Here is a 25,831-nt window from a genome sequence, read left to right on the forward strand (position 1 = left end):
AATAAGCAATAGCTTTGTAACTTAACAAGTGATATCAATACAGAACTCTCAAAACTAAAGACATTTTTCTAAAACTATGTTAATTCAAGTCAGTTTGATGTACTTCCTTCTAACAATAATATGCCATTGTTAGAATTGTATTATTTCTCATGATGAGTAAGACCTTATTCCATAACTACTCTACTTTAAAATGAATACAAGTATTAAGTAAGGAACTATTTCAGGATCTGTATTGTACTATATATTTAATAGGAAGGACAAATCTTCAGTAAGCAATAGTGACTTAACTTCATGCATGCCAATTTATACCATTTGAGGATATAATCCAGAAAATCCTAATAGGTTTTACATAGTTTTTAATACTCCTTCTTTCTTTTTCTATGGATAATTTTCATATGGTAGTAGTTGCCGTTGATTCATTCTAACAAAAAACTTACTGATGCAACTGTACACACAAAAACTCATCATCTGTGCAACTGTTCTAGAGATTCCAAATTTGTTCTGCTTTCTAATCCTTGTCTGTAATGTCATCATCATGCCCAGTAAATGAATCTAGCAAAGAAGATGATTTTTTTAATGGGCTCAAAATTATGCAAAGTCCTGCTTATAACTACGCTAGTTAAAAAACTTTTAAGCACCATAAATTACATTCTCAGCCACACCTCCAAGTATTTTCTAGTAAGTTATTATTACCATTATTGCAAATTACTGTAAGTATCAGAAGAGGCTTCAGAATCATATTTTACAGTTCTAAAACGAAAAGTTCTGAATTCACTGTTTATGTTTTATCATATACTTGGCATTCTTTTAATTGGAACCCAAGGAATTCAGATTATCTAAAGAACATTTACAAAATATGTAGGCAACTACCCCTAAGAAAACATTAACTTTTATTTAATATTTCTGCTATAACAAAGCATGATTTGCAAAAATTCTTCAGGTTTTATGGATGTACATCTTTTAGTTGTCTTTTTTTTTTTAAACTTTATCTACTTATCTTACTATCAATACAAAGCACTCTTTCTATTAGCATTTCTCTTTATCTGCAAATAAAATCTGAAAACTTCTGCCATACCATTTATGAATGCAGCATGTTTGCCTTTATTCAGATGCTGTTTTCAAGTTGGCGTTCCTATATTGAATAAGTACCATAAGTCTATATTTTTACAGGAATGTTTATCTCTGCCCATAATTATTATTCCATTGATTTAGGAGACTAGGTACTTTGATCCTATGAAAGCACATGTCCTAAAAAACTTTAAATGCTGTCACTGAATTGTTAAGTTTTTCAGCTGATTTACTGAAGTCCTAAAATAGCAGATCTATCCAGTGTTTAGAAGTAATATTTATATATTCTTGAATATATATGATCATGCTTAGGGCAATACTTTAGGCAAACGGATGCATATATGAGAGAAAAATGGATTGGTACCAAACCAAAAGAGTTAAGAAAAAAAAAAAAAAAAAAAAAAAAAAAGGAGAAAACAGAGAACTCAAGAGAAGGAGAGATCTTTAATAGGTATAAATCAAGAAAATATTACCGTAGGGAGGAAGAAAATAATTTCACCTTTTAGTAAGTCAGACTTTACCAGTACACAACTTTTTAAATCTATCCCACTTTTTGCAAGTGAGCCATGTAGGACTCAATTTTTAAAATAAAGACTAATGCTATATTTTGTTAAATTTAAATGTCTTTAATATAGATTTTGTATTCTTCACATTTGATTTTACATTTCTACAAACATCTTCAAATTACAAGTACATTACGAAACCAGCACATTTTATATGAAGACAGAAGAACAATTTTGCTTAACTATATTCAAAACTATAAAAAATTGACAAATGCCATATTCTTCTTTTTCTATGTCTTCACTACAGTACTATCTCCCATAGAAAATACTGGTATCAGCATCAAAGGAAAAGGTCAGCAGTCTTCCACATCAGAAGTTAGGACAGTATTCTCAACATGGAAGGTAGGATGGTCAGAGAGGTAGCAAGTGAAAAGCTTCAGAAGAGATGGTAGCTATAAAGTGTCAGGAAAGAGGAAAAAAAAAAAAACAACAAAAACAAAAACAGGGCAAGATAAGATAACAAGATTGAAAAGGACAGGAAAAAACCAAAATACACAGGAAATAGCAACAGTAACAATTGTGCTTATTTATTTTAGAAACAGTACAAGAAGAACACTGACAGAAAAGGTGAGGAATAAGACAGCCATTCTTAAAGAGGTCTACACAAAAGACCTAGTATGGTATGAAACGCTCAGTTATTCCAATCTTAAAGTGACAGGCCACTCAATTAACTTTTAGTTTGAGCTAGACAGTTCAAAGCAGGACTCCTGTGAAGTCAGCAGATTGAAATGAGCACCTCCAGAGGGCGATTCATCCCATCCTAAGGTCTGAATCTTAGACTCTGAATCACATATTTGAAATGTAATTAATTTTGTGAAGTTCACTAGGTATTTGTGAACCTAGCTGAATTTAAGCTGAATACTTATGGATAACAACATTTGGATTAAAATAATATGAGAAACAGCATATTTTCGACTTCCTTTACTCTGAACAAAGAAAATTTACTAATTACTTTCATCTGCACAGAACATGTAATAGGTTTGAGACTGCATAGTATTTTTTTATTACTGAACATTACTTGTGTTCACTATACTGAGCAAAAAAATGAAGTCTGACCCAAATAAAGTTAGCTTTTCTATTAGGACTAATTATGTACTACTGGGGCTTTAAATTTATCTGCTGTAAGTAAAAATCAAAGCTTGACATTACTGAGATTCTATATTCCCAACATTAAGATCCAATTCAGGAAATAACAAATTTAACTGATACTTAAAATGGCATTGCTGATATTTCAGTAATTTGTTAGTAAATACAGTCAATACTGTTGTGGAAAAAATGCTGAAATCCTATGTCATGGTCATGAACACTTACATTATAAGGATTATTTTAAATTAACTATAATTAAATACAAGAGTCATGGGTGAAGGGGTGGTTTTAAAGTTGGTATACGGCCCAGTCTCTGTGCAGGAAGCTTCAGTGTGGAGCAGGTCTGTGGGGTGAACCTCTTCATACCACCTTCACCAGCTTGCCAGCCCAGACGCAAAACCAAGACTCTGCTCTTACAGAACTGCAGTACCAAAGCATAAATAACCAGAGAAGAGGATGGGAAGCCTTCCTCCTGGGAACTGATCTGGGGGCTGAAATATATACCAAAGGGACAATTCACAGTCTGTGGTTTCTTGTTAGTACGGAAAGTGTGACAGGCACAATCCTGGGACTGTGCAATTCATACCTCATTGGAGACCTATTAATGACTATTTCAGAATACAGTCATCCTGATACTGTCTATTACATGAGAACAACACAAAGTCATCAGTTACAATGCAATTAAAAATACATTTTCCAAATCTAAATATTGGTCCACTTGAAATACGATATTGCACTTGAGAATTTATGAGATCTAAACAATTCTAGAATCATGTAACATGAAATAGCATAACACTAATGCAAAACAACATAACAGGGCTAATTATAAAATATATCGTGAAGTTTCTTATTTTAAACTTCTAAAAGCTGTATCTGAATTTAATTTAATTTTCCTTTTAGAATTTACATAAAGAGTATAGCTATGTCAGTCCTTCAGTATTGCTATCTTCACTGGGTGACCTTAAAAACTGCTGCCCAGTGACACATTTGCTGCACTGGAAAGGGAACCCCATCACACAGCAATTTATAGCATAATTCTTATGCAGACCTATCTCTCTCTATCAGCAGATATTAATACACTACCTTCCAGAAAGCAGATGTTACTACTCCAAAATTATCTGTGAATTGCACCATAAGGCCTCTCCCTGCTCCACCCACTTTCACTCTTTCTGTCCCCAGTCAGCAATGGGGCAGTTTTAGAGGGGATACTACTCTGCTGTACATTGGCTCAGGGCTCAGTTATATTAAAGGACTGCTCATGTGGACAGATAAAGTGTTTTATGCATACCACCAAGTGAATATAAGAAAATGGGAGGTCTCTGTCTCTGTATTTAAAAAATAAGCAAGTTTTTAGCATGGTAATTCATGAAGACCAGTTATAGTCACTATATAAATGTTAACTGCTCAGTTTAAGAAGTACATCATTTCCCTAAATATTTAGTCTGCCACAATACTATATATACTCATGGGAATCATCCAGTAACCAAGCACATAAATGAACAAGTCACTGAATTAAACTTTTTTTGCCAATTTCCTAATTTATTGTATTTTATTACAGCTTATGGATGAAATCCACACATTGATGTCTAACCTGTAGTGAAAGCCAGTGTAAGTAATCCAATGTTATACAGTTACATTTGGTTCTGAGTTAATTGATTTTGCCTAGTCCTAATGAAGAATGATTAATTAGCAGTTTCAATTTTCAATTTCAGCATTATTACAATTAGGTTTTGCACACATATTTTGTCACTCTTAAGTGTTATTGTCTGCCTGCCTGTGCCCTGCCCCAAATGCTAGTGATGAGGATTAACAACAGAAATATGTATATATAAAAATTTGGCTTTGATTTTTTGATGTCTAATACTGGGCTTTTTAAAATCTGACTTAGGAATACAGAACCTTGGCGCAGTCATAATTTTCTAGTAGGATAATGTATTTTGTGATTCAGGTTGGCTCTGAAAGTCAATTTAAAGCCTTCTTTAGAAGCAACCGTGGTAAAGCAAAAATGCACAGAGAACAAAATACAGTTCAGCATAGCACTTAGTCAGAAAGCTGAAGTCTCAATCCGATTTCCATGCACACATTTATGCATGCATAAAGCATAACATGTCTGAGCACTAAATACAAAATATTAGTGTAAATACTTACCTGACTCTTCCCTTTTCACCCTATTATTTCTCCTATGCTCATTACATTGTTTTTCATCTTTCCCTTCCTTCTGTAAAGGGAAATAACTTCCTCCTCTTCATTTCAATTTCTTCCTTTCACATTTGCTTTTTCCTACTCACCCTCATAATTTCTGAAATTTCAAAAATTAAAAGGGCTGTGGATCAATACTGTGTTGAAATACCAAGTCCTGAAAGCTTTTAGCATGGCTGAAGATCAAGGACCTAAAATTTAAGTGTTTGTGTTCTCTCATCTCCAACAAAGATATATAATCTCCACAATAAAGTTTAGCAATAAAAATCTATTTAGATAACTGTAATCTTCACCATTCTGTGAAGATCTCTGTTTATGCGGCAAAACATAATACTGATTTTTACTGATTTGGAACTATATTATTATCTCTGATACTTTATTTTTATGCTTAGCTACTATAAGAAGTGCATGTCCACTTCTCTCCTTTAGTAGCCATTTTAAATGATGCACTGAATGCTTCAACAAATGATTCATGTCTTTAAATACTTTACAACCAGCTTATGATAAGATATTTAGAAGATAAAAATAGCTAAAGACTAGTATATTGTACACAAATGTAAGATGTTTTTTCTCCTGTAGTAATTCATAAACAACATTTATTACCTATATCCATGACATACATTTTTAGGTGCCGTTTTTTCTAAACACAGAATCCATCTTTACAAGATTTTTTTTCAACTTAATAGCCATTATATCAAATGTTGTTTCACACATAGTATCGACTCTTGGTGTTTCACTAACATGATAACAGAAAGTCAACTCAGTAGAAGTTACTTTGTAGAGGATAGTGCCAAAACTTCAAGGTGTTACCTCTCAGTAATCATGACCTCCTGCAGTCTTTAAAGATAAAATGACATGTGACAAGCAAAAAGATTAGAGCCAATTTTTAGGGACCAACACTGACTAACTAAAAGAGTGATCTCTACATCCACTATAAAAACCTGCCCAAGAAAGAAACACAAAATAGTTTGCTGTTAAAATGTACCATCTAACCAAAAAAAAGAAGTATACTTTATTTTCTTATTGTTATGGTGATCTTGCTACCTAACCTATTTGTATTGCCAGGTGCTGAAAGACTTATTAATTAATTACTGAATTTGAAACTTTTACAGAAATCGTGCTTCTGGCTTGCTAAGTTTAGTCACAGACACAATTATGCAATCATATATTAAGAAGAAAAACTGTTAAATAAAAGCTTAAGACTTATGAAAATATCTGCGCCAAAAAAAAACCCATCTGTATTTAAAAAAACCCCATCTATTTAGGGGATACTCTAAGACATTAGCTTTCAATCTTTCTGCAGACCCTTTAGTCTTCGTGAACAACTTTTAAGGGATCTGAAAGACAATAATTAAGAAAAGTAACCATCATGTCAGTAACCTTCAACTTATCACCAGTAGGTGCAATCATCCACTGGATTAATTTACTTATTTTTAGGAAGGTCACAGATCACAAAAAAATGCAAACCAAAGGGACCGGGCTTTAGAAATCCAAGATTTTTTTCTGCTGTTTATTAAGACAAACATTATTTAGAAAATCATAATTCATCATGTGGAAAACAGTCACATTCTGGTGAGCACTACATGAAAAGGGGGAAAGAACAAAAGAATTTATCTATGATCAGATTTCAAATGATGGGACATGTCTCACTTAAAGAAGATGCAAACTGTATGTTGGAAAGGAGAGGCATTATTATTTTCCATCCAGCACTTCCACAGCATATCATTTTTAATCGGCACTGGTGAGGCCATACCTCAAACACTGTGTTCAGTTTGGGGGCCTTCACTACAAGAAAGACACTGAGGTGCTGGAGCCTATCCAAAGGAGGACAGCTAAGCTGTTGAAGGGTCTAGAGCACAAGTCTTATGGGGAGCAGCTGAGGAAACTGGGGTTGTTTAGCTTGGAGAAAAGAAGGCTCAGGGGAGACCTTATTGCCTTCTACAACTACCTGAAAGGACGTTCTTCTCCCAATAAACAAGTGATAGGATGAGAGGAAATGGCCTCAAGTTGCACCAAGGGAGGTTTAGGCTGCATATTAGGAAAATTTTCTTCACCAAAAGGGTTGTCAAGCATTGGAACAGGCTGCCTAGAGAAGTGGTTGAGTCACCATCCCTAGAGGTATTTAAAAGACATGTGGATATGGCACTTAGGGACATGGTTAAGTGGTGGACTTGGCAGTGTTGGGTTTATGGTTGGACTCGATGATCTTATGAATCTTTTCCAACCTAAATAATTCCATGATTCCATTCTATGATTCATCTGTCTGTCTGCATCTGCAGTGCAGAACCCCATATGCAGAAGAAAGAGAAGTGGGACAGAAGAGAAGCTTTTGATTGGAGGGATTGGTAGGACCCTTGAATATATCTGTTCCTGAAGTAAGCAGGAAAGTAGGTTTTCCAGTTAAAATGCTCATGTTCAGGAACTGGAGAAGAAGCTGGGGTTCCAGAAGACACAAGGAATGGCACAGCTAGGGCAAGTGTGGAGTGAGCTAGATCTGGATAGAGAACTGTAGCCATGTTCAGTGTTAAAGTAATTTCCAAGTGACCCAAATATATTTATCCAACTTCAATCTCTCTGACTCTTATAGAAACCCTGTTCTGATCCTTATTCCAAATTATTTGTTCACATTCTCTCATGCCAGGTGCTACCCATACACCCCATCACTGCTTCTGTACCCAAATGCCTTGCCTAGACTCATGAATCCCTCTCTCCAGTCACTCACGGGTGACACTAGGACATAACCTTTTTCCACATTACAGCAGAAGTCACTCTCTCCTCTCTTATGTGTTCTTTTCTGATAAAAGGCAAAGATTCCCCTTGAACTCATAATCAGCTAGTAGCTTAAGCTCGAGCAAAGACAATTTCAGAATCATACAAGTTAGCCACAGGTATTTAGCAAGATAATAGAAAAACATGCACAAACCCCTTAATTTTCCATATAGGTATCAAAGCACATGATTAAGAATTATGGAATAAAAAAGGGTTACACAGAGCATGCTTGTCTGCCAACTTTCTTTAGTTCCTTTTAAAACATTATTATCAATAACGTTTGTTTCCAGGATTTTGTTTAAATTTCATAAAAAACACTACAGTAATTTTTAGATTAGACAACTGATTTCTTCAGGATAAACATATTTATACCATTTGAATAAGTCTTATAATTTGGCATTTCTCAAATTCAACACCATTGTAATTCCTAACAAAGATGCACGGTATGTTGGAAAAGATAACATCTCTACAAATTACTTATGGATGTGGTTGTATGGTACTCAGGACAATGGGAAGTAACCTACATCAAGGTCAACTAAAACCACTGATAATACAAATACTTTATGATTCCGGAAAATTTTCAGTAGGAAAAAAAAAAAAAAAAGTAATGAAACCTGATATGAGGACAAAGAAAATTTTTACATTGTAAAATTACCATTCAGGGAGCTGACATAAATTAAAAGAAGCTGGACAAATAGAATTTGGATTTTTTAAAAAGTAATAAACAGATATTGTAATAAGACATGCTAATACTTGTAAGGAAAGTTGGTGATGAGAAACCAGGTATTAATTCAAAGATGGATATGTATTTTAATCTAGTGGAGTTGACAAATTTAACCTTTGTCTGATGAGGACCCAAGACTTTAAAAATGATACTCCCTTCTCAGAAAACTAGATCTACTAGTTCAAGTATATATGAAAAGTAGGGGTAGCAAAGACTTTTAGTGATACACAAAGACAAGGCAAGGATTATAGAGCCCTACAATTCTGTTACTGAAGAGGGCATGGTGGGGACAGAAGGGTTAATGCTACCAGACTGCTCTTCCTGGCTCCTTTCTGGGAATCTCTCACTGTTGCTTCTGATGGAGATGCATGCATCCTAGCTAAAGCCGGAGAGTGCTTTCTACCTTTTCAAACACTCCAGAACAGCGATTCTCGTATTTTTGGAACAACAGATCCAAATGTATTTCAAAAACCACCCATCTGATCAAACTTTTAGTTGGAAACACTACTTAAAACAACTATGGTTTAGCCAAACAGCTGTTCAACTTACCATAGCCTTGTAGTCCACCAGGGGTTTGTGGACCACAGCTTGGAAACCGTTCCAGCTGTTTCAAAGGTACAATGATGTCTTCTACTCTATCACTCCCTCCAGATCTTTTGGTTGCTGTGTGAAACATTTCTGCTTTTTTACCCGATTTCCCCTGGGATTAATTTTAGGACCTGCTCCTGTTTTTAGCTTTCTGAAATAGCAGCAAACTGGCATTCTCCATTGCGTACATGTTTGTAAACAACAGAAGTAAAACTGATCTGCCCATATATAACATTGCTACTGACAGATAAAGGAACAAACAGAAGCAGAGGATAAATAAATATCTACAGATTTAGGAAAATTGGACCAGTTTATGTTTGATTGATATTTGAGAATTTATCACCAGTCAATGAGAACTACAAATTTTTGCTTACATAAAAGCTATAATTCTGCACAGGTTGGATTTTAGCCACAGCTGGTTCAGGACAAGTGGAGTCTTCAAGACCAATAAGCACCTGGGTTTTGTGCACTTGAAAGGATGTATCCACAAAATCATGGCAGATAAAACTGATGCTAAGTAGCCTTTTGCCATCTTAAAGATCACCCAAATTAAACAAAAGAAAGAGAGATCCAACACCCCTTGTTCTTCTATTATGAGAAACAAGGAGTTCTATCCCCTATTAAACACTTCTATGTGTTCATGGTTTTAGAGACCTTTCTCACATTACCTACTCCTCAGTCAACATTCTTCCAAACTGAGGAATCTCAGTCCATTTAGTGTCCCTGCAGAAGAGCTATGCTATACCTTAGTCATCCTTTTCTATATCATATACAGTACTCAATGCTCAAAACTGACCAGCATGCCAGTACCACATGCCTGTTTTAAATACCATTTTGCCACTTTTTGTTAGAATCAAGTCCATCCAGAATGATTTTAGGAAATTAGCAGGAGCTGCTGAAAATCCATGCAAATACCAGTAACATGGCTTGAGAGCCCTGGCTTCTCACAACAGCAAAATACTACCTATCAGTTTAACAGTGATATTCCACCCCTGTGACAGGCAGGAACTCCAGGATCAAAATCCGTACTTCAAGCTCATCGGGGCCATGAAACCCTGAGAAACAGGAAGAATCTTCTCTTCAACTTGCATCCCCTGCTGTGGTTAGAAAGAACAGCTACAAGTCCCCACCCTCCTGAGCGGCAGGACTGGTCACTGCCTGCTGAGCTCACAGTTTACGAGGTGATGGCTGCTGTATCCAACAGCCACTGCCTCACTCTGCTGATAGGTATGGCTGAACAGTTGAGTCAACGATATCTGGCCTCTGTGACAGCCACGGCTCCTGAATCACCACGAGTCCCACTGTGAGATACTTCTGCAGCTCTTCAGGGTCAACATTAGGTCTGACTCCAACTGAATATTTTCCTTTTAGCATCTGCAATCTTTATCACTGCACTTTTTCAGACTATTTAGGAACAGGTGAACCAGCAAAGGTGCCAGTACAAATCTTTGTAAAGTGGCATTGTTAAAACTGCCCATTAGTTACTATACTGTTCCTTATCTTGTAACCCTTTACTAATCCATATAGAATTTTAAGTAACTCAATACTTCATTTTGTTAACAGTCTTTGGTTATGGAGTTCTTTTAAAACTTTAGGGTCACCCATTCCTGTGTATCTGTTGTCTCCTTCAAACTAGCAAAGCTCTAATACAAAACTACTTTGTACAAAAAACAAGATCATAGTTGCCTATTACACCTATCCACGTTCCTATTAATTATATTCTTCATCACATTCACTGGCATTTTGTCTGTCATAGTAGTCAGACTTACTAGTCCATTAGCCCATAATCATCCCTGGAGCCTTTTTTAAAACTAGTGTCACATTTGTTACTTTCCATTCTTCTGTTATTAAGGCTAATCTAAGTGATAGATTATACAACACAGTTCATGACTCACCAATTTAATTTCTGAATTTCTCTAGGACTACTGAATGAACAACACGCTATCTGGCAATCTGTTAATGTTTATTCAACAATTTGTCAAAAAAAAAAATTACTGATATTTCAAATCTGAACTATTTCCTATAAAGAACAACTTTTATGTGGGGATATCCCTAATCTCCCTGTAATAAATCTTGACAATGCAAAGAGTTCATTTGTTTCTTTCTGTGATGGCTGTTTCTTTAAATGTTCTCTTTATCCACAATTATCTGTTGAACTCACCTCCCTGCTAGCAAAATTTATACTTGAAAAAAAAGGGGTTTTGGCTTTTAGGATTTTTGCCTGTCGCATTTCAAAATCTTTTTGTTCTGCCTTATAATAGGTCTACATTTAACTTGCCAGAATTGTGCTCTTTTCTGCTTTGCTTGCTTGGATTTCACTTTTTGAAAAACCTCTGTTTATTTCTAGTCACTTCCTTTACTGTTCAGTTGTGTTGGACAATTCTTATTCAACTGGGTTAGAATCAGAAAGCAAAGTCCACATGTCTCTTTTAATATTTATTTAAACTGTATCCTCATTTGTATGCAATTCCTTTTTAAACAATACTGGACTTTTAAAAAAAAAATTAATCTTTTTCTCTCCTACAAGTTTGAGAAATATAAGTATGATACAAAGTATTGCTACTGAATCGGTCTTCTATAGGACACTTCTTGTGTGCTAATCCAGACTAAATCAAGGGCTGTCAATATTGTCTTGTGGCCTAATGTTGTTATCCAGTCTATATCTAGATAACCAAGATCTCTTGTTATAATGAATCTTTTGGGTTGTATAGCCTCTCCAGTCTTCCACACTATTTCACATTCCCTGTCTCCATCCTATTAACTAGTTCAGAGCTCTTACTAGACTTCTCCTGTTCAGATACAGAACCATTTGTAATTATGTTTTGTGGTTTGTTCTGATAAAATTAACTTATTTGACTATATTTTGTTTGGTGTATATATAGCACCATTTGTCTGCATAGTCCAAACTACCCTCTCAGTTTCAGCTAGGCACTAAACATTCTATCATCTCTGTATAATCTATACACTGACATTTCCAGTGTCCCTTTGAAAGAAAGAAAAGCAATATATGCAGATCCACTTCCAGAAAGAGGGTGACATACCTGGGGAAATCCTGATGGAATTCATGCTTAGCACTCTTCTGAAGACTCATTACCTTCAAGGCACAGTGGAAACAGAGCACTACAAAATAGCAATGCACCAAGATACCAGACCAAAACTAGTGTAGGTTCCTTCTCAACAGAGATCAGATGGCGTCTGAAAAGGGACTGACTGACACTACAGCTGGAACAACTGTTTGTGGTTATTCAGGATTTCTGTACCAAGAGAGGCTGTGTCAGGAAGGGAATGCACTAAGGAGCAGAAGGATGCTATGGAAGTATAAAAAGTCCTTTAACCTTTTACACACAGAACTTTGTAATATTTGCATTTACTTCCTTCTGTGAGAAGAGAGAGTCTGTTCTTACTGCTGTGGAGAAGAGAGGGATGCTTTCAGGACACTATGCCAGCAGCTATTGACTTGGGTTTGACAGCTGAGAAGGCCTCTGGTGCTAGCATCTGTTGGCTGCAACTCACTTCTCTACCTTTTGTGTGGGCTCTAGTTGGAACACCTTCTTTCTGCGTTAAATATGATGTGACATTAGGCACAGCAGAATCCAACAGCTACAATGCAGTATTCAGTGGGTATTCATTATTTGTATTACCATAAATCTTGGGACGCCTCACCCTGGACCACTTTTCATTATGCTGAGCCATGAATAAACACACAACAAAAAGTAGATGTGCTTGAATTCTACAGAAAGAGACAACAGAGAAATTATGTCAGAGTACAAAGAAGACACTTAAAGGAAAATAGTGAACAGTTCTGTTTATGAAGAAATCAACCAATACATGAGAGGCAGCTGAGAAGAAAATATCCAATGTGGTCTGAATATTTAATGACCAAATGGATGGAAGCTAGCATTATATGTTGATCAAACCCTCTTGATACTGAAGGAAAGGTATGAGGTAGAAGCAGTCTTGTCAGCTTATCTTTATTGCTTTAAACTGAAGGACAAAATTGAAAATACCGAAGGAGTAAGTTTAGTATTTACGGTAGAGTAGCACTTTTGACTAGATAACAAGCATGGCAAGACTGCATTTGTCAAGGCAAAAGAACAAGTTTTTCTAATAAAGACATGATTCATGGAAAACATGGATGAAAAATATAATCGTCTGACAGAGATCGATCATCCTTAAAGGGTTGGAAAAAGATTCCCAAAACTCAGATTCAGCCTATATTTGACGACTTAAAGCAGATGACAACATGATAGTGCCAACCATAGAGGATGCAGAGAGGTTTTTTGTGAGGGCCTCAACCTGAATATTAAAAAAGCTACGAACAAAAGACCAATCGTTGTAACTGGAAATAAAGAACTGAGGGCACTACTGAAGAAAATTTTCATGCATTAGATCTGTTTAGGAGGGGAAATAAAGATGGGAATAGCTATATGAAACGCGTAAAACATTGCTTTTCCAACAAGTACTGTGAAATGAGAAAATTCTTTCATGCCACATTTATTACTAAGTTATTACAGCTATCCATGCTACCACGTTTTGACTTCCGAAGGTTGGAGAAAAACAGTGTTTGTGATGTTATAATATGATGGTGCTTCATTTGACATAAACAAAAACATGCTACATCCACCTTGAAGACAGAACAGTCATGATACAAGCCAAGCACAAAGAGCAGCAGAGAAAAAGATCTCACAGAATAAACTTACAACTAACATGCTGAATGTTCAGGCAGATTCCTTTGCTCTTCTTCTTAGAACACAAGAACAGGGCTACCACCTTGGTTTGCCACTAAACGAAACTTACTCTGTTGCTGTAGTTTGGTATTCCAGCTCTTAAAGTATTCCCAAGCCCCCACAATGGGTAGCTGTGTAGCAAATGCCCACTCCCTACATTCCACAACATCAACTCCTTCTCTTGATATCTGCTTACTTGCTCTTCTCCTAGTTTCAGTCATTTATGGCATCACAGCATGGGTTCAACCAAAGAAACAATCAGATCAGGTGCTCAACAATGGGGGTTAGCAGCAGTGAGTAGTGGAGAGCTGGTTACAGCAGGAGACAATTCAGAGTTCCTTTTCTTCCAAATAGTATTTGTAGTAACACTACGACAGGCAGAACAGAGCTGTGCCCTGACATTATCTCCCTCAAAATACTGGGAAGCTGCCATCACAGGAAGAAGTAGTCACACCTAGGTAACCTGCCTCTCAGTGGCAATGAGTGAAAAAATTAGATACATATGAAACACGGAGAGGATTCATTATATCCCCACTCCCTAGCATGTCACTTTTCTTCCTTTTCTCCTCTGAAACTCGATCTATTTTGAGGCACTTCTTTTGATCTGATTCAGGGTGGGGCAGGCATGGCTAGAGGGCCATGTTTGGCATTTTTTTTGCAATCACCTAATCTCCCTCTCCTTTTCTTTCTTTTACCCACTTTAGTGCAAGTAAGAATAAATACGGCCAATAGGATTAAAAGGTGAAAACAGTAAACCATTAGGTCTAAATATTTTAAAAACAAAATACGCTGATCAAGATTTTTTTATGCAAAATGAAACATTCAGTGTTCTCAAATCTTGATTTAATTTCACATTGAAAAATCTCAATTTCATTTTATATTGCAAAATGTCAAAAGAATCACTGTTAAGTTTTTAAACTAGAACTTGGAAAATTCCCATCCTGTAACGAACATAATGAAACTGTGTTTTGAGCTCTATTGAAGATGATACATTTCAAAGTCATTAAATTCTGTGTTTGAAGAAGAAATTATGGCTCCTGCTTAGAACTAATTGTAGTTTAGCACACACAACCCATTGTCCTCTGCTCTTAGTTGTAACTGTCATCTTGAATCCCCAATTTATAAAGGTACAACTAGTCACTGGGTCTTCTTCAAAGCCCATATACTCCCCTCCAACAGAAAAAATGGAGAAAACCAGTTACTGAAAGTTTTAAACTTACATCTATCATATATTCAGTGTAATGAGAAATACCAGTAGCTATTCATTTAGTTCTCCTTTCAGGAATATTTTTGCCATCCATTTTCTGGTTTTTGGTTTCATTTGTTTTGTTGGGTTTTTTTTTTTTTAATTGGACTCTCTAGTCTGCTTTTGATCTGAGTTTATGATTTCTTCTTTGGTCTCGCTCTTTCTTCAAATTACTTTCATCTCATGCTGCTCTTGTGCCAAGAAAAAAAAAAAATATATCCTGTCCTCCTTAATCTTTACTCACCAATTATTATCTGTGTCCTTGCTCCACAGGAAAGAACCTCTAATTGTCCTTACACACAACTCCTTTAGACCTTTACAGCCCCTTAATAATATTCAAATTCATTAACATTTCCAGTTCTTCCATTTCTCAGATACTAAGCCCCCCCTGAAAACATTCCTGTATTTGAATACCAGAAAGGAAATACAGTATCATAAAAAAGGGCATGGTGTTTATAATACCCCTTTTGTTATACAGGGAAAACACCTACATGTAGATTTTGCTCATTTGTATATAAAAATAGGAGTCATAGCAATGACTGTACCCATAGTTACAGGAAAAGAACTTCCTCCTTAATCCAAGCATAGGTATTTATAGTTATTTTGAGTGAATCCACTGACATATGATATGGGTAATTATTATTGATTAAGCACAAAGTACTTGGGTGTAATAAAATAGGTAGCTCCTGTTTAAGACTATAGCTAATCAGCATGCATGATCAAATTCACTCATAATGCCAGCTCAGTTTAATTTAACCAAGTTACACTGACACAAGTAAAAGTGTATATTTATTAACATTTCAATGTTCAACTCAGCAAGACAATTATGTTAGTAAATCAGTTTGCAATATCTACACAAATATTGGTAGTATAAACAGTTTTTATAGATCTATAAATTTCAGAAAGAATATGGGTGAAAATACAGAGCAGATCAGAGACACTATTCTGAAAATAAAGAAAACAAACAAATTAGAACTCCCTACCTAATAGCAGTACGGAAGGACTCCAGGTTCACATGGTGAATTACCCAAGAATAATGAAATCCTTAATGGATATATCGTGTGTGTATATATATATATATACACTCAAAAGAACTGAAGTCAATTGACATAAGTCAAACCTCTTGATTCACCTTTATATCATTATTAGTTTGTCAACATCAGTAAAGACTAACTATTGAAAAATTCAATCATTTCAATGTACTTACAGCTCAATTTTCTCATCATGTGACCAACTATCCACAAAGCCTCAGTGCCATTAAGAAGTTTTGAGGAATATATTATTTGGTACTGCCAAAAAAACATAATTAAAAGAATGCATGTAAATTATATTAATTTTCTAATTAGAAATGTTTTATGATTATTTCATGTCTAAAGTACATTTGGGTGAAAAGCAGGACTTACATTATCCCAAAAGGCAGGTTCCAGCACAATCAATGATACACTGACAGAATTCACAGTAAGGAGTCACAGTAGGGTCCTGATCTTGCAACTGAACTTTCACAAAAAGAACCCTGTACTACTGCAGAATCTCCTTAATTTCAATAGGGCCCTACCCACACATAATCAATTACAGAGTCCGCCTATGTGGGAGTAACAACAGCAAGAACAGGACGTGTTCCTCCACACACCTGCAAAAATATTGGGATAAAAAAAAAAAATTAGTAACATGCAGCAAAACCTACTGATAGCCTGTTTTATTACAGCATTTAGCACATAATAAAGGAGTTCCATACATCTTTAAGTTTCATATTATTTATAGGAATTTTTAGCTCCTTCTTTAAAGAATGTTGGCTTAAAATTGCTTATGGATTTTACATGCAGTGACAGCACATTATGGGAGCCTTTACTGATATATACTTGAAATATAATTTTTTTAATTATTATTTTCTAAAAAATAATTATCCTAGTCTCTTTGGTCTATGATGTAAGGTGGTTTTAGTGCTTAAGACTTCTTAAGATCTGTCCCACAATGTTGGGGACACACCATAGGTCTGTAAATTTATTGACGTCTTCGTGATTGTGGAAGTATCTGACCACATATAGCAGCATCCAAGACCAAAGTCTTCAAAAATACATGATAAAAAGTAGTTTAATATTAGGCATTTTTAGACTAAAAAGAGTCAAGTTTTTAAAATGAAAAATCCTTGTGATAATCAACTATAATTAATTATTTGCTAAGTTTCTCTTAGTGAACACCATTTAAACACAGGAAGCACACAACATAATGTTGAACAATAATATACCACCACTTTGCTGTTGACACAAAACTTAATAATTTGACCTTACTGTTCTTATTAAAAATACATCTATGTTGATCTTGATAATGAAAATATTATAAGTTATAATGCTTTATATATTAGAAACCATTTACAAACAGGTTAGCCATAGGTTCCATTAAGTAATATTTAACTGGTGACACTATGCAAGAGTACTGGTGATAAAGGTTAAAAGAACAACAAAATCTAGCAACCTGCAGAAGACATTTCTTTTTGGCTTTAATAGAGATAGCATTAGCAAAAAAAGGGTATTTAAAAAAAAAAAAAAGCTGGGACCAAATGTAAGAATTTGAGAATCTAACAGAAGAACCAAAAGTTCCATGTAAATGGAATGTGGTCTTTTTTTTTTTTTTTTTTTTTAATAACCAGTTGTTCTCTTACTGGCTTTGATTTTGTGAAACAACAGACATGAAAATAAGCATAAAATGGAAAACAGTATCACAGTTTTTTGTTCCTGTCACCAGGTTGATGGTTTTCAACTGGGCAGGAGGACAAACAAAAAGATTTGAAATACACATTTCAGACTTTATGACAAATTTCAAGGTATTTGTCTTACAATATTGAATTGGAAGTGTTTCTTCCCATGTTACTGCTTTTAAATTTTGTTTCATATGCATGACTTTTAGGCTTCTGTTATCCTGAGAAATTCAACTGTTTCTAAAGAATACTGCTCGAGTGCGAAGTTCTGTTTAAAAAGTGTTATAAGCTATCTTGACCTCTGTCTAACATTATGCAGAAAATTTTAAAATATCAGACATCTGCCAAGGTTGTGCTGCCTACCTGAGCTGCAAAGTGAGTGAATCAGTATCTCTGGACAAGTGTAATCTGCCCATTTCTCACTGACTGAGAAAAATGGGCAGACCGTACCTTTCAGGACAATGGTGGTGCCCATAATCATACAGCTACAGATTTAGCATTTCCCAAGATGCAATGCAATGCGGTAACTTGGTGCAGCTAGACCCTTAATATGTTTTCTGTCCCTGGGCCTAGCTCCACATCTTTCTTCACAAAGGAAGTTAATTGGAATACAATGCATGTTTTCTGGGCTGATCCAGGAGCGTAGGTTGTAGGATGGGTCAGGGACACATAGCTGCAGTCTAAATTACAGTCAGTTTCTGGGGAGAGCTGAAAACATAGTTTTACAATTTTGACAGCCTAAGGAATAGCTCAGAGCTGACATCCAAACAGTCAAAGAAATGAAATACTGAAGCTGTCTCAACAGTTCCTTTCTCTGACATGGACAGGAAAAATATGCATCTAATCCAGGTATAGAAACTGCCACAAAATGGAATGATTCACAAGTGGTTTGGTAGACTAGAAGGCCCTGGCAAAAACCAAGCTTTTTTTCATGACTAGCAGAAGAAATTAAGTCTAGTTACCTATCAGTGTGCTTGTACGTGTCACCAACACACTTGTGCAGTAATCCCAGGCTGACACTACCCTGGCTGTTTTCCCATTCCCTTCTAAACAGATTTCCCTAAATTCCTGCAGAAAACATCAGCTTCTGACTTCTAGGAGAATAAGAGGCAGCTCACACTGTGGCTAGGTCTGAGCTACAAATACGCTGACTGACAGATCAACCAAGCATGCTGACTGGCAAGTCAACAGGTTGAACAAAACAGAAAATTTCTGAGTCGATGCTGCAGCTTTCTCTACCCTGGGGCACTGATTTGAGTCCTTTCTCTACTTCCAGCTGCTAAGTTTCACTCAAATTGTAGGAACTTGACTTTGTGACCTCTATCTCTATATCAAACGCAGCTGAAATTAAGCAGTGGATTCAAAAGTTATTAGGAGACAACACAATCCTATATATCTTGTTTTGTTCAGAAACTGGGCATGAAAACACTATAGCATAATCACTGTGAAAGTAACTAATGAATTTTATGTCACTTCTTGTTTTCATTCAGGAGTTACACCACTCAGCTATAACAGAACACAGATTTTCACATGGTGATAGCATAAATGAATCCAGAGAATGTAGAGGCTGTTTCAATAAAACTGTCTTTGTTTTGCCACTGTGAACAGGGCTCTAAATATATGTCACTTCATAAAGGTGAAAATTTAACAGAAATAAGATTTTATATATAATTTTTTGAACTTACCAAGACTGTAGTTGACTGCCCTCCATGGAGACCCCTACTTCTCTTCCAATTCCATGCTGTCTCTCCTAAGGTTTAAGAGAAGTTCAGTGAAAAAACAGTGGCATTAAGTCTAATGAATCCAGTCAGTATACCTGGATTTTTCTTTTGTGCGGTTTTTGGTTGGGTTTGGGTTTTTTTTAGAATAAGCACAGGGAATTTTAAAGAATCACCTTAAAATCCTGATCTTACTGCCTGGATTCAGATCCTGATGTACCAATTACTTTTGGTACATCAAGATTATTTTGGAATAATTTTTAATAATATCCAAGTCCCAGTTCCCTTTTTTATAAAGGGCATCCATAGTGTTCTGCTTACCCTTTCTAATGATCTAGCAGTAAATTTTGACTTCTATGTTTCTCACCAAAAAGGCATAGTTGAAATCGGAGAGGTTTATTTGTTGTTGGATTGCAGAAACTGATGAAAGAAGTAAAGAAATTGAAAAATGTAATGACCTCTCCAAAACTCCAGTAAAAAAGAAGAGAGACAAAGAACAGAGACCTAAGAATAGTTGGTGCGGAAAAGTTAACAGAAAACTGGACATTAGAGGACAGGTTAGCGGGAAACAATAGGTATAAGAAGAGTCAGGGAAGTGATCCAACCAAAAAAGGGATTGAGTACTGAGCACACATTCAGATCTGAGCCCCAACTCCTTACCCTGCTAACATGCAGACTCACACTTTGGCGCTAGTCTGGATCCAGCCTATTGGTTACCAGATATGCAAAGTCCAGCACAAGATGCAAGGGACTAACTCCTCTCCCAAAAGCCATACTCATGCAATTATTGTGGCTTAAGTACAAGATTAATTGTTTGATGAAGCAGAATGTGAATAGTTAAGTGCTTAAAGTTAATTCAAGAATCAGGTCTCAAAAAGAAAACAAAAGAAAAAATGGTTGAGAAAGAAAAAAGAAACAGATTGTTGAATCTGCATTAAAAATAAATGACCTCTGGGTTATATCTCAGTGCACTCTGCCTGAAAACTACTGCTTCTTTCTGGCTTAAGTATTAAATCTTATTTTTAATACATGAAATGGTAAATAACCCTGACAAAGATTAAATGAGTTCAGTGGTTGATAACAGCACTAAAGTAATTCTTAAAAGAGGGTGTAGTTCAGATATTGGTATAAAGGGCTCGCCATCTCTCCTGCCTACTTAAATGCACTTGCACTTCCAAACCCAATTGGGTAAATAGCTGGGAGAGGGTTAATATCCTGTATTCCAATCCCTATGGTAACAACCATAGAGATAGGAGAAAAACGTGGAAATCATAAGCTGATAGTAGGGTTCTGTCCCTTTTACTCCTTAGTCTACAATACAATTAGTAAAGGAAAACAGAAACTGAGACCCTTTTTGAGATACCAAAAAATGTCTGGGGCATCTCTCAGCATCCTGTGAACTTCTGATCATTGTGATATGTCTCCTGAACTATGGATCATTCTGTGCATCATTATTTTAAGCTGTCACCTATCTAAATGACCAGGGAGCCAATATCAACACTCAACAACTATATTCTTATATACACAAACCTCTTGCTACCAATATTCCACTCTTTATCCTCAGCTGTAAAAAAGGAAACTCCCTGTTCTTAAGATGTATAGTTAATAAATCTCTACATATAAGAATCATTACTTAATGAAAGTAGGGCACTAGAGTAAGATTAAAGACCTGATTAAGGCAGTAAGTTAGAGGTAGGATTCATTCCTCTATAGATTCAGTCACCTTTTCATAAAATGGTTAAATAATGTTTTGTTCTTCTCAGGAGAATTATGAGCATTACTAAAATTTTGTAAATGTTTTGAAGCTCAGATTTCAAAATTTCCCAGAAATTAGGAAACTACAGAAGCAAATGAACAACTTACATCAAGCTGTCTTGAGAGAAATAAATTGAACAGCATAAAAGCAAACAAATTAGTACAAGCTAAAGCATTTCCAGATCCCTCACTCCTGCGTTCATTTCAGTAGCATTTCATTTAACTGCAGGCATACATGTCTGCAAAGTTTAAGCTTCAATCTTTCAAACGATTCCACATATCTGAACTTCACTCCTCTGAGTAGTGCTACTGATAAAACTACTCATGTGAACAGAGTTAAGCACATGCACAGGTCTAAGGTTAAAGCAAGTAACAACGAAATTAGCTAATGAATTCAGTGTATCACTAACAATTATTTTTGAAAAGTCAAGGACAGCTAAGAAAATAGCAAAGCTTGAGAAATTAATAGCTGAAATACTGGGGGAGAGGGAGAAATTAGGTTATGGTCCCAGTAATTGCCCTACAAAAATCTAACTTCAATACCTATTAAGTAACAGAATCAATGCTAGGAAGAAAAAAACAATAGAGCATCCCCTCAATAACTTAATAGTCATGACAACCACACTATTTTCTCACCATTTGATGAGTCCTCTTCAGTTCAAGGCTGAAGTTCATGGGTGCTGTGGAGAAGATCACTTGGCAACTGCTCTGCTGAAATTAATCCATGAATAAAGAATGGGCTTCAGTTTTCACAGATATCAAGCCAGCACTTTTCACAACCATTAAATCCACAAAAATATTAAAACATTTAGAAGTTACAGCTAGACAGTTTTAGAAAAACTTGACCACAGAACCTAAGTTTAATAACAAATCTTTCCTAAATCCTCAGGGATATGTTCATTATTATGACTCAGGCCTACAGCTATGTTAAGAGTCAGTATTATAAGATCTGAATGAAATATAGTAAATCCAACCAATCCAACCTTTCAGCTACACCATTAGTCTTTATGCTACGCTGAGTGAAAAAAAAAAAAAAAAAAAAAATTGAAAGTAGGCTATTGAAAAATTAGGAGGTACTCTACAGTAGAGAAAAAAAAAAGGGTTGGGTTTTTTTTTTAAATCTGGAAGTTTATAGGAAATCTAATAAAGTAGTTGCAAGTCCTAAGCCAGCACATACTTCTTGTAGTCCTTACTGCCTACAGAAGCACCCCTAGATCAGGTCTATATTAGCAAATTCGGAACTCTCTCTTCACTGTACAATAGTAAATGCTGTCCGCTTCAGTCCTTTCTAGATTAGAACCTCTGCCATTGATAGCAGACTGAAACTGCAAAAGTAATGAATTCCAAATCCTGTATTTGTCAGGGTAAATCAGAGACTGAATGGCCACAGAAGCAAGTAGAAAACTCATACTTGAAAGAGGATGTTCAACTACAGTTACTAGGTTATTAAACTGAAACTTTAAACTTCAGATGATATCAAATTTACAGAAGAGGTCTGAAGGGAGGCTTAGATGAATCTGTAACAGGGATCTAGAAGGCTGGACGAGCATCAGGGCCAAGGCAGGGCTCAAATTAGGAAAATAAATAGAAAAAAATTCTAATTCCCACTGGCTGTATGTCCATGTGCCACACAAACACAGAACACCAAAATATGTAGATGTGCAAATATTGAAAAGATTATTATAATTACTACATGTAGGTGTATCTTGGTGCCCTCCAACTGGTCTAACTTATGTAGGAACTGGACCAGATGAAGGTACACAGTCAAGCCAAAGAATCTAACTCAAAAGTTACAGAGTAATGACACAATGCCAGTTTTCATTACAACAAATTCCTCTAATCCTCATGGTTGTAAAATAAATCTTAGAAACACATAGCAAGGTAATTTGTAAAGTAATGTGTGCCTGAGTCAGAAGACAGCCTCCAGCTTTCTAATCATCTCTGACTAGCTATGAGCTCCTGTGCCATTTTGGCAGAGAAGTACTTTGCTTTGGGTTTGCCATCTCTCAACTGGACCCAGGCAATTCAGTATATCCAAGCACAAAGTCTGCCACATATAAGAAAGTACAGGAAGCTGGGGGGATGTCATCTCAGCCACGTGGATTATTGCAAGTCCCTCTCTATATTGATTTTCTCTAGAATTTTAAATTACAAATTCAGGGTCTCAAGACCCTCCAGGGCCTAAATGCAGGATTCCTAAAGAAATGCCAACTAGGTCTCTAGACTGGATCCAGTTGCCAGCCGTTTCCCTCTTCTGACATAAGAGAACTTGTGCAACAAGGGGGGAAAAGCTACCATTTCTAGAGACAGAACTTTCTCCGGACTGGTGCAAGTCTGTGGAATGAATGTGCCTAGGAGCTAAGGGCCATCAGAAACCTAACTGCATTTTGCTTGAAGAACAAAACACATTACTTTGACCTTGCCTCACTAACATAAATACATAACACTTATATGGAAGAAAGACAGATAAAATAAACTGAAAACATTCATCTGCACATTCTCCTTCCCCTGGCAACAAGAGAACAGATATGACAAATGCTGGCCATGTCACTTATTACAGTATGAGGAGATTCTCTGACACTATAATGACACTCTCTGAGGAGAAGAGTCTACAACGGAGGACAGGCACTACTAGAAAGTGTTGAGGTAGTGCTGTAATGAGAACTGTGTGAAGAAAAAAGTCCATTATGGAAGCCACAGCTTAACTTCGTATTTGCTACCACAGCAGATAAGACTTCCATCATGCTGACGAGCCTAAGTTGTTTGGAATGGAAACCTGATCTAAAGAATTGACATCCCTTTTACTAAGGCTCAAAATACCTTTCTCTCCCTTCTACCCTCAGCTGTGTTCCTGCTGTGACTTTTTGGCTTCACTAGTCACAGAGGAAACAAACTGATGATCTTCTCCCAGATGCTACAGCCAGAGAATGTAATGCCCACCTCGTATTACATGGATTTTTAGACTACAGCAATTGCCTTTCTCACTTGTTCTGATACTCAAATATTCACCCATTCTGATCCTTAAATTACTAGAATTGTGCATTATTTAAGAGATATGAATGGATGATGTAAATCAAGACTACTACATTAGGTTTATGTTTCGTGCAGTCCTAAGTAATACTGAGAATAATGACTGTGTAATATCACTATTAGCTTCTTAAGTCCAAAATACAAGAGCATAATAATGAAGAGAACTACTCAGTGTGCTTACACATAATAATAGACATTTCAGTCTGTACAGGATCAGGGCCTATGTACATTAAGTACGGAATCTGAGAGCAAGCATTAGCTACTAGGGGATGTAAAAATTTCACTTTCATTAAAAATCTTAATGAAGCCTTTGGAATGACATCTGAAAGGACAATGGTGTGATTCATATAAGAGAATACCATGTCCTGTTAAACTGAATGACATCCTATCTTCTACATCTTATTTTTATATTATGGTTCAAAAAATGGGTGAAAAATAATAACTAGAATTATTTTAGGGAAAAACTATACATAATCTAAGTATGGAGAAGTGGTATCAGCAACATCATAATTTTATATTTTTACTGTTTTCATTGCTATTTCGACTGCAAAGTCCTCTTTTCACAGGCACATAACCTTCAGGAAAAAAAAAAACAGAAGACATTTGCTATCATTCTTTTCAGTTGAAAGGCACACTTTTTGAAAATTTCACTCATGGTGATGTTAATAAAATAAGGGAAAAAATGTAAATACACTGCAAATCATTTATATTTCCTCTTTTTTAACAGAAAGGTTTTACTAACAGAAGTTTTTTCATCTGGCTAATTTTCACCAAGCTCAGATTAAAAAATTAAAAATCAGTTTCTTTAGCAATACCAAAACTCAAATCCCAGGAAAACATAGTGACATAAATGCATAATGTTAGCTATGTGATTACTTACATGTTGCCTTGCACTACTTTTTTACTAAGGATCTCCAGAATTACATATTTTCTGAGTAGCAGTAGTGTTTGTAGCCATGATGGTCTAAGCTTTTTGAGTCTAAAAGCTTGCTGTTTTCAACTGTGTCAGTTGGGTAAAAAAAAAAAAAAAAAAAAAAAAAAAAAAAAAAAGAGAGAGAGAGAAATTACCTCTCCCTTCAAAACTTGCTCTGCTTATATTTTTGTCAGTGCAGCTCTAGAAGTGGAATCATGAGGAGCATTAGGCCCTGAGCCTGCTAACGTTCGCCTTGCAAGCAGTCCAACTGAGTTTAAGAGGACTTTGCTCACAGACGTGAAGGGAAGATTTTGAAAGTCGGTGGGAACAGAGCTCCCAAACTCTCATATTATGTACTTCTGAAAATCTTCCCCAAAGTCATGGGAACAACAGCTCGCAGGTCTGAGGCCTCTGCTTCTGACTGCTTTCCCTTCCCTTTTTAAAAGCGACTCCGACCAAAAAAAAGCATTGAAGTCAAAAATCCCGAGGAGCCGCTGGCAGTGATGCGTTGGGTCTCTCTACAAAGGCAGGGGTCCGCGCAGCCCGAGGAGAGCTCACAGGAAAGAAACCTTCAGCAGTCAAAAGTCAAGTGCAGACTAGTGGTTCGGGCGGCACTGTAGCCTGCCTTCCCTCCCTGGCTTTCAGCAGCCCGCAACCTCCATCTCGGTTTCCCCCTCTGTGGGATGGGGATAGGAGCACTAACTCAACTATCAGGTACCTTATGATCAGTCACAACTTCGGGCGGGGGGG

At 36.1% G+C, this 25,831-nt stretch overlaps 1 long non-coding RNA gene across 1 annotated transcript; it reads right to left on the minus strand.

Annotated features, from left to right (window-relative positions):
- Positions 1-1,484: 1,484 nt before the first annotated feature.
- LOC113483529 lies at positions 1,485-25,164 on the minus strand. The gene is made up of 6 exons (XR_003399038.1): positions 25,049-25,164; positions 21,775-21,849; positions 19,351-19,415; positions 16,374-16,600; positions 16,178-16,259; positions 1,485-2,023 (listed from the first exon to the last, which is right to left on the minus strand). It is a non-coding gene; the product is annotated as an uncharacterized LOC113483529 (long non-coding RNA).
- Between the last annotated feature and the right edge of the window lie 667 nt (positions 25,165-25,831).

This window comes from Athene cunicularia, assembly GCF_003259725.1.
Source record: "Athene cunicularia isolate RWA chromosome 1 unlocalized genomic scaffold, athCun1 chr1_part1, whole genome shotgun sequence".
NCBI classification, from domain to species: domain Eukaryota; kingdom Metazoa; phylum Chordata; class Aves; order Strigiformes; family Strigidae; genus Athene; species Athene cunicularia.